Here is a 9,689-nt window from a genome sequence, read left to right as displayed (position 1 = left end):
CTCTTTAATACTTTTATTATACTTTTAACATACACAATATTTTATTCTTCTATTTTATACCATATTTTTATTATACTATAAAAATTATTAATAAGTACAATAAAACATATTAGTAATTACTATAAAAATATTATTGAGTAATTATTTTATTATACCCATTAATATTTTTAAATATGGTATAAAAAATTAAAGAGGAGTAAAAATAAATATGGTGTAAAATGGAGAAATAAAAAAATAGTCTAATAAATCACCAAACTTTTGAATGATCAGTGTCCTAGCAAAAGGAAAATGGATTCATGTAATTAAAGATGTTTTTATTTGTTTTGAAAATTTTAAAATTATTTTAATTTATTTAAATAATTTTTCCATATATTAGTCTTTTATAATTAAATTTAAATTTTTAATTTCTAATATTAGCAAATAAAATTAATTATAAAAATTACAAAATTTAAATCCAAAAAATTATTTTTAAAAGAGATATTTTGAAATGAATATTAATTTTAGTAGATGGGTGTTTGACAATATTTCTCAAAAGGAAAAAATAAAAAAATATTATTTTACGTTCTAAAATAAAATTTATTTTTATTTTAATCTTTTAATACGTTAATAGTTTAATATATCTAAATGTATAAGTCTTATATTTTTTAAAAAATTTCTCAAAAATAATGTTATAGAATATTTATATGTACAGATACTTAAAAAATAATTGATACATAAAAAAATATTGTTTAAATTTAAAGAATAGCTTAGATTTTTTTCTGTTAAATTTGTATTATATAATCCAATTCAGTTTAGGATATTGGTATAATTTTATTTGATTTACCATATATATACACTATACCAATAGTAAATTGAATAAGCCAAATTTAATTTATTACTGGTATAAATTATTGATGTTTCTTATTTTTAATTTAATTATTTATTTATTTTTTATTAATTTTAAAACATCAATAAAAAATATCCACATTTAAATTCAAATAAAATATAAAAAAATAAAACAAATAAGCAACTTTTGTATTTTAGTTCAAATAATTAAAAAAATAAAACAAAAAAGAGAAAGACGCGTGTTTTTAATTAATCTTTAAATATATATTTTAAAATTAATGATCAAAAGTAATTTTATCATTCTAAATTCAAATATAAATTTTTAATATTTAAAATTAGTTTTTTACCTTTTATTTTTATTTTTATTATAATAGTTCAATATCATTTCAAAATAATATAGCCCAAAACGAAAATAATAAAACAAGAAATTTTTAATCTAAACAAATTTTAAATAAAAAATTATTAAATTATTTTTTTATTGCTACAGTTTTTAATTTTAACTCACTACCATTTTAAATTAAAAAAAATTAATTATAACTTAAAATAAATTTGAGAAAAAAACATAAAATAAATTTTAATGACCCAATATTAAAACACTACTGAATTAAACCAAAATAAAACAAAAATCAATAAAATTTTTTTCTCTCTCTTAGCATTTAAGAGCTTCTAAAATTTTAAATGCAAATTTTACTCTTTCTTTTGCTCATAGAGTTTTAAAACTCCATTTATCTATGCCTAATCGCATCTAGAGCTAGTAATGGGTAGGGTAGAGTAGGGTATGGATTAGATTTCGCGGGTTGAAAACCTTTTTAAAATTTTATCTTATTCTACTCGCGAGTTGAGAATCTCTCAACTCTAACCCTACCTACACCCTAAAGTTCTAAACCCTACCCAATCTGACCCTACCCGCAAAAACAAAAACAAAAAAAATCAAATAAATATAAAATTTAACCATTCCAAATTTCATACATATTAATAAAATAGAAAATAAAAAAATAAGTTTAAATTAAAATTAAAAACAATAAAATTTTAAAGAAATCCAACATAAAATTACAAATAATATAATCATCAACTAATTTAGTGATTATATATTAAGGATGCGGGTAGGGTAGGATAGAATATACTTTAAATTCGTACCCTACCCTACCCTACCCGCAGGTAAATTTGCACTCTACCCTATCCTACCCGCAGTGGATAGAGTAGACAACTCTACCCGAACGGGTTGTTCTAGATTGGATACTCGCGAGTAGGATATATATTGCAAGAGAAAGTATTGGGAATCAATATTAATTGTGTACAATGTGTACAATGAATAAAAAAAAGTAAAATTAAAATTAAAAATTAGATCATTAATTAATTATTTAATTTTAAATTTTAAAATTTTAAAATTAAGATTATTATTTAAATCCATTCACACTATGTACCGTTATTTCTAATCCAAAACTCACCGTCGTCTTCTTCAGTTCTCACCTCGCGTCATTGAATTTCTCACCGGGCATACCGAGGCCGCCGCATTCTCCCACTGCCCGATGCACCTTGCCCTCTGACGCTCAGTCTAACGTTGCTGACACTATTTTCGTGCCTCTCTTCCGAACCCGCTTCGCTTTCTTCCATTCCTTCAAGCCTCTTCCCACCGATGATACCACCATACTCTTCTTCTATCCAAGCATGGTTAGATTCTTTTATGATTTGAGCCCTATGCTTCACAACAGTGCCGCTTTTGTCATGACTAGTCCTTCAAAATTATGTTTCACCACAATCAAAATTTCTTCTGTTTATTCAGGATGATTATTTTATTTTTATGTAAATGATTATTTTGATTGGATTGAGTTTAGTTATATATAATTAAAATATGTTAGATATTCAATTACTTAGGTATTATTTTTATCTTTAAGTGGATGGTTATTTTTATTAAGGGCGAGTGGCTTGTGGCAAGCCAAGTAGCCATGGTGAAATGGAATGATTATTGATGAAGGTGTGGTGACCGTCGGTTGAAAAAGAAGAAAGTATTTGAGGATTTTATATGGTTATTTTTTTTGAAATAACTAACTGCATTTTTTTAAAATTTGAAATTTGAAATTGGTGAATTTAAAATTTAAAATTTGATATGAAATAGCCAAATAAACAGTCCATGGTACACATTGTACAAATACCCCATTGACTCTAGTGGGACTCGTATTGCAACTATAATAAACGAGAGCCTAATTAGGGTAAACTATAATAAACAAACTATGCAACAAAGGGATATACTTTTTTATTTTTAATATTAGATTAACAATAGTATTTTTTTAAGTTGTGGTTTATTATGGTATTTTTTTAAAATGTGGGATGATTTAATGTACGCAGTACAAATCGGACCGTCCGATTTCTGTACTCGGACCGTCTGATTTGTGTACTTTAAACTTTTAAAATTTTTTAAACACAAATTAGAGGATTCGATTTGTGTACATCCCATTGTTTTAAAAAATACCAAAAATTATCACGTTAAAATATAACACTCATTCTACTTTCATATCCAAATATTTTAGCCATAAAAAATACTAGTAGTTCAATAATAATGACAACATTACTACATTAACATTAAAAGATATGAATAAATGAAATTGCGTGGATCAAGATGAGAATCAAATCTGAAAACTAATCAAATAGTATTCAGCTACTTTAATCTTCCAGCTCGTAATGTTTAAGCTCTCTGACATAACCTCTTTTGACTTGTTTTTTTTCACAAAGTTTCGCAGTTTGCTCTTTCCAAGTCGCTTTCAACCATTTACAAATGACAGATCAATTTTAATAACACGAAGCATTTTGGAAAAACCAAAGAGGCAACATAACAAATACAAGAGCAATCGTTCATTTCCCTAAACAGATACAAACCTACACTCTGTAATGGCTAATTTCCCATTATTGTTCACTTCATGAAGCACCAGTGGTGTTACATCACCATCAGTATATAGAATATATTTGAGACTAGAGGACTAAACACATGTGGTTAAATTTTTAGATTTTTTGAATTTCGTAAACGTAAACTTAGTCTCACCCCGGCTGAGTTCATAAAACAAAAACAGTTTTTATAACTAAACACAAAGACCACAAAGCACGACCTTACTTGGATAGAATTTGTTCTATAGACTCGCACATCTATATCCTTATTTTCTAAGGAGACAAGAACCAAAGTCTAGTGGATGAACTATGATTCTCTTTGTTTTCTAAGGAGATGAACTATGACTCTCTGGTCAAAGCGTTCAGAACTAGGTGAACTATGACTCTCTGGTCAAAGCGTCCATCAGAACTAGGTGTTTTTAAATTTATTTTAAATTTATTTTTTGTAAATTGTTGGATTGAATCGAATTTTGGATTTTTTTTTATAACCGATCCAATCCAATCCAATTCAAATTACACAATATACTCTTATATTATTATTTTATTATTATATTTACAATAATACTTATAACATGTTCAATTTGTTATATATTTTTATACTACTTATGTATTATTATTATTTAATTAATATTTTATGTTCAAAATATGATTTATTTATTTATTTTAACCAACTTATAATTTTATTTTTATTGTTATGTTATCGTTGGTTTTTAAGATATTGTTGAGACTTGTTATATTATTGTTGGTTACTTAAAATTTGATGTTGAGACTTATTATATATATTTAATTTTTTTAATTTACAAAACCGCAAATTTAATCCAATTCAAACCGTTTGAAATTGGATTGTATAGAATTCGAATTGCTCACCATATAATTCGAATCAGAGTGATTGAACTTTCCATGCGTAATTCGAATCATGTAATATCTCACCATATAATTTAAAAAAATTTATTAAAGAATATTCATGAGCTATTAAAAATGGACAAAAGAGTATTGTATGAAATTTGAATTGATAGCTCATTAATATTTAAAAAAAGTCTCGTAATTAAATATTTTGTTAAATTTTTTTAATGCATGAAATAAAATATATATATTTTTAATTTTAAATTATTATTTTTTAATAATTTTTTTAATAAATTAATAATTTTTTTAATAAATCAGGGTGTAATTCGAATCAACTTGATTCGAATTATTTTATGTGTGTAATTCGAATCAAGTTGATTCGAATTAGTGTGTGTGTGAGTTTTGTGTATAATTCGAAGCAATATGATTCGAATTATGTGTAGATTGAGTTCGAATCTAGTTGATTCGAACTACATATAAACATGCATTGGTTGATTCATGAAATAAATTTTGGTTTTGCGAATTTGCGTAAAAATTTCTTTCCCTTGGCTTATTTTAGTGTTTTGCCCCTTTTTTTTAACATTAATTAGTTAATTTCTCTGCATATCTACTCTCATGAGAATATGGAACACCCAACCCAGATAAAAATAGAAGCCAGAAATGTGTCCTTCAATATTTTTTATTTGAAAATGGCGTGCACCAACGTCCTTCTTTGACAACAAAGTACATACCCAGGTAAATGAAGGGGAGGATACTTTTTTTTTTAGTAGATACCAACAACTTCGCACTTCTCATTTCTCACCCTCGCTTTATGGAAAATGAAGGGGAGGATTTTTTTTTTTAATGTTTTCATTGGCGGTGTGGCCAGATGGTCATTAACGAGGTGCTTCTGGCTTCAACATGCATAGGTCATAGGTCATTAATTTTTTTTTTATAAATTTTTCAATTTTTTAAAAGTACGTTTGATTTTATACACTGATTTTTATTTCTAAAGAAGAAAAATACTGAAAATATGTTTGATTTGTTATTTTCTCAAGCATTAAAATATTTTGATATATTGAAAAATTATTCTATTCATTAAAATAACTAGTATAAAAAAAGCAAAAGAAAATCACAAATTAACAAACAAGAAATTAATTTTAATAATATATAATATTATTATATAATTAAATAAAAGGATATTTAGACAAGTAAATATACGTAATTAATCATTATTTAAACGTGTCAATAAAATTAAAAGTGTGATTGAAATAAATAATTATAATTTTCTTGATATTAATATTGATGAATACTAAAAATACTAGACATTTGATAATTCAAAATTCTTTAAATTGGACAATATTTCAGAAAAAGGGCAGTGATATTTCGAATAAGAATTTAGATTCTATAAAATAAAAATAATAATAAAAAAAATAAGTGTAGGTAATTAATTCGAATGATGTTTAGAACTTTTCTCATTTTGTATTTGCTTATATAAGTCTTTTCAATAAATAAGCTAGAATCAGTATTAGCAGCATAAAATAAGTGAACTTTCAATTCGATTTTTGTTTATTTTTGTGAATGACAATACGACCTCTCAAAATAAAAATGATCCATTTTAATTCTTATCTACAATTTTCGTAATACAATGTAATTTCTATGAGTATTTTTTCGTCAACTTTTAATAAAAAATACTGACATAATATTGTAACCTTAAGTGCTGACATATGTCACTGTTGATGTGGATATTTGTTGCATATATGAACAATGTAAAATAGTCAATGGATTAATTGTCCTAATGTACATCCTCAGAAAACGCAGTCGTTTCCATGAAACGCAACCTTTCATATGTTTTTGTTTTTAATTTAGAATTTATGTTGATCTTAAAATACATAATTGTAATTGTATTGTTCAAAAAAATAAAATACACAATTGTAAAATTTTTTACTGTACAAAACTTGACTAGAATTACAATCCAACCGAATATACTTAAAATTTAAGTGAGCGAGATATATCTCTTAGATTTCTTATAATTGTTTTTTGCCATTTGTATTTGCTTGAATATCGAATTCAGTTAGGTAATTAACACTCAACTATTCAACTACTAGCCAATTTATTATTAATCAGTGATCCTAATTTTTTAAATTATTATTAATTAGTAATTATTTAAATTTTATTTTTAAAAAACACAACATCAGTTATTATTAATTATAGTTGTTTAAAATTGGTTGGTTAAAACTTATTTATCTATACTTTTTCTAGAGAGAGAGAGAGAGAAAGCCCCTTTGTGAAACAGGAATTATCAATTGAAAAGCTGATATGATTAAAATTAATTATATAATTAACTCTTACCATAAGGGCTTTGAAGCATGGATACACTCACTTAGATCATTAAAATATAGGCTTTTTATGTTCATACATGTTCCTTAAGTAGTGTGATAAAATAAACTAGCTTTATAACACAAGGAAGTACAATTGGATATAATCAAAGTATAGAAGCTTATTGCTATATTAGTAATAATTTATCATTAAAAACAGCATAAATACAACCATCCCAAGTCTTATAAGCCTGTCGAAAGTGCAAATTTTTCATTAGTTAATGAACTTATGCATCATCATACACCAACTCGGGGAATTTGAATCAACAATCTGTTGGAGGAGGTGTTGAAAATCAACTTGTAAGCTCAATAGTATATATTCACTCTAGTGCCCCATTTGCATTATTAAAATGAAATTGAATTGTGATTATTAAAATAGTTTGCCACCTATATCTCTTGATTTCAAGTCTTCTAAAAAAGAAAAAGAAAATGATTTCGAATTTTACAAAAGACATACAGAATGTTGTGTATAGGATCATATAACTTCTACAGCTATTTGTTTAATCCGAGTGGGGGCAAAGCTATAAAGGAACCCAGAGTTGTAATTCAAACTACAACTGAAATTGAGGTTCTTGAAATATGGCCAGAAAGTTGTCAAGGAAACCCAAACTCAAGGTAAATTACTTGCAAACAATCGTATTAGACGGCTGCCTGGTTACCTGTGATTAAGGGCCATTCGGGAACTATACTGTACAAGAGCCAAAATGAGTGTTTTTGAACCGCCTTGTTTTTCATTGGGATAAACTACAATAAACAAACTATGCCACAAAGGGTACTAGTAGTTCAATAATTACGTTTATCCTTTCTGTCATAAACTCTTTTGACTTGTTCTTCACACAAAATTTTGCTCTTTCCAAGTCGCTTTCAGCCATTTGAAACAGATGACAGATCAGTTTTAATAGCACATCATTTTGGAAGAGCTAAGAGGCAACATAACTTACCAAATACAAGACCAATTATTCATTTCCCTAAACAGATACACACCTACACTCGGCAATGGCTAATCTCATGTGTTCTTCACTTCATATCTTCTCTGAGTCCAAATTATTTGAGATTAGAGGACTAAACACGTGGTTAAATTTTAAGATTTACACGTGGTTAAATTTTAAGATTTTCTCGTAAACGTAAATTTAGTCTCACATCGCCTGAGTTAACAAAATAAAAGCATTTTTTATAACTAAACACAAAGAGCACAAAACACGACCTTACTTGAACAGGATCTCTTCTATAGGCTCGTATATCTATATCCTTGAGTTCTAAGGAAACAGGAACCAAAGTCTAAAGTCTGGTGGATGAACTATGACTGTGTGATCAGATCAGTGGAGGATATCTTTTTTTTTGGCCATTTAATTAGTTATTTTCTTTAAATACTCTAGTTATTTTCTCTAAATACTCTCATCAAAATATGGAACACCCAACCCAGATAAAAATATAAGGCACAAAAAGTGTCGTTTAATATTTCTTGCCTGAAGATAAAGGAAACTTTTTGGTTTGCAACAACTTTCTTTTTGGACAACAAAACACAGACCCAGTTAAGAAAAGAAATTACAAAATTAAATTGAAGGCAGAAACAAGAAATGCAGACGTTACTTTTTTGGTACCACAAAATCACAGAAACAAGAAAGTTTAGTCTCAGAGAGGACAAAATCCACTGAAGAAGAATGCAAAGAAGAGGAGGACTGAAAAGTGTTGTTCAATATTTCTTACCTGAAAATAAAGGAATTTTTTTTTGGCTTGCTCCAACTTTCTTATTTGACAACAAAATACAGACCCAGGTAAGAAAAACAATTACAAAATAAAATTGAAGGCAGAAACAAGGAAGTTTAGCCCCCAAAAGAGGACAAATATCCATTGAAGAAGAATGAAAATTGCAAACAGGAGGAGGAGAAATCAGAAATCCATTGAAGAATCGCGAAAAAAAATTTGGACCATTTCTCGATTTGTGCGTGTCATCCTTGCGCAGGGGCCATGCTAATCTTCTCTGTATCGTTCCAATTTTATCGGATGTCCCCGAAGGGACAAGCCTTTGAATGCATCTCTCGTATATAAAACACTTATTTCTTAAAACTTCAACCGATGTGAGACTTCTTTGCCATTGAAACCAGATGAAGAATAGGGGAATACCAACAAGTTCTCACTTCTCAGTTCTCACCCTCGCTTGATGGAAAATGAAGGGGAGGAAACATTTTTTTTGTTTTCGTTGGCGGTGTGGCTAAATGGTCATTAACGAGGTGCTTCTGGCTTCAACGTGCATAGGTCATAGGCCTTTTGGCCTTTTCAGAATCTTCTCTTATCTAGGCCTGCCATGACTTGACACATCACTATTCAGACCTCATGGATTATTCATTACTATTTACTAGTAGCATTTACTTATGCTTCTTTTATTCTTATTGCTCTCAATTTGTATGAATAAACAAGATAAATAAGTAACAATAGTGATTAATTACTTTCTAATGTTTTCGCGACTAGTCATGACATGACATGGTCTCTATGGAAGTCTCTTCATTTACAGGAGTGACAAAACAAATTCTCACCACTTGATTAAGACTATTTTCAATAAAAAATTCATTCTAATTTTTAGTTATGGCTTACTTTTTAAAAAAAATAATTTTATACCAACTTTTACATTATAAACAATAAATAAGAATTTAAAGTATTTTTTTATTAAAAAGAATAAAAATTTTAATTAATTAATTAAAATATTTAAAATTAATGTAATTAATTTTTTTAATAATATAATTTAAATTTATAAATTTAAAAATAATTCACTATTAAAAGATATTC

At 27.0% G+C, this 9,689-nt stretch overlaps 1 non-coding gene across 1 annotated transcript; it reads right to left on the bottom strand.

The window, feature by feature from the left end:
- Positions 1–8,822: 8,822 nt before the first annotated feature.
- On the bottom strand, positions 8,823–8,925 carry LOC127745177 (U6 spliceosomal RNA). The gene has a single exon (XR_008006373.1). It is a non-coding gene; the product is annotated as a U6 spliceosomal RNA (small nuclear RNA).
- Between the last annotated feature and the right edge of the window lie 764 nt (positions 8,926–9,689).

This window comes from Arachis duranensis, chromosome 2 (genome assembly GCF_000817695.3).
Source record: "Arachis duranensis cultivar V14167 chromosome 2, aradu.V14167.gnm2.J7QH, whole genome shotgun sequence".
NCBI classification, from domain to species: domain Eukaryota; kingdom Viridiplantae; phylum Streptophyta; class Magnoliopsida; order Fabales; family Fabaceae; genus Arachis; species Arachis duranensis.
The sequence above is the reverse complement of the archived record's forward strand: the minus strand, read 5'-3'. Positions and strand labels throughout refer to the sequence as shown.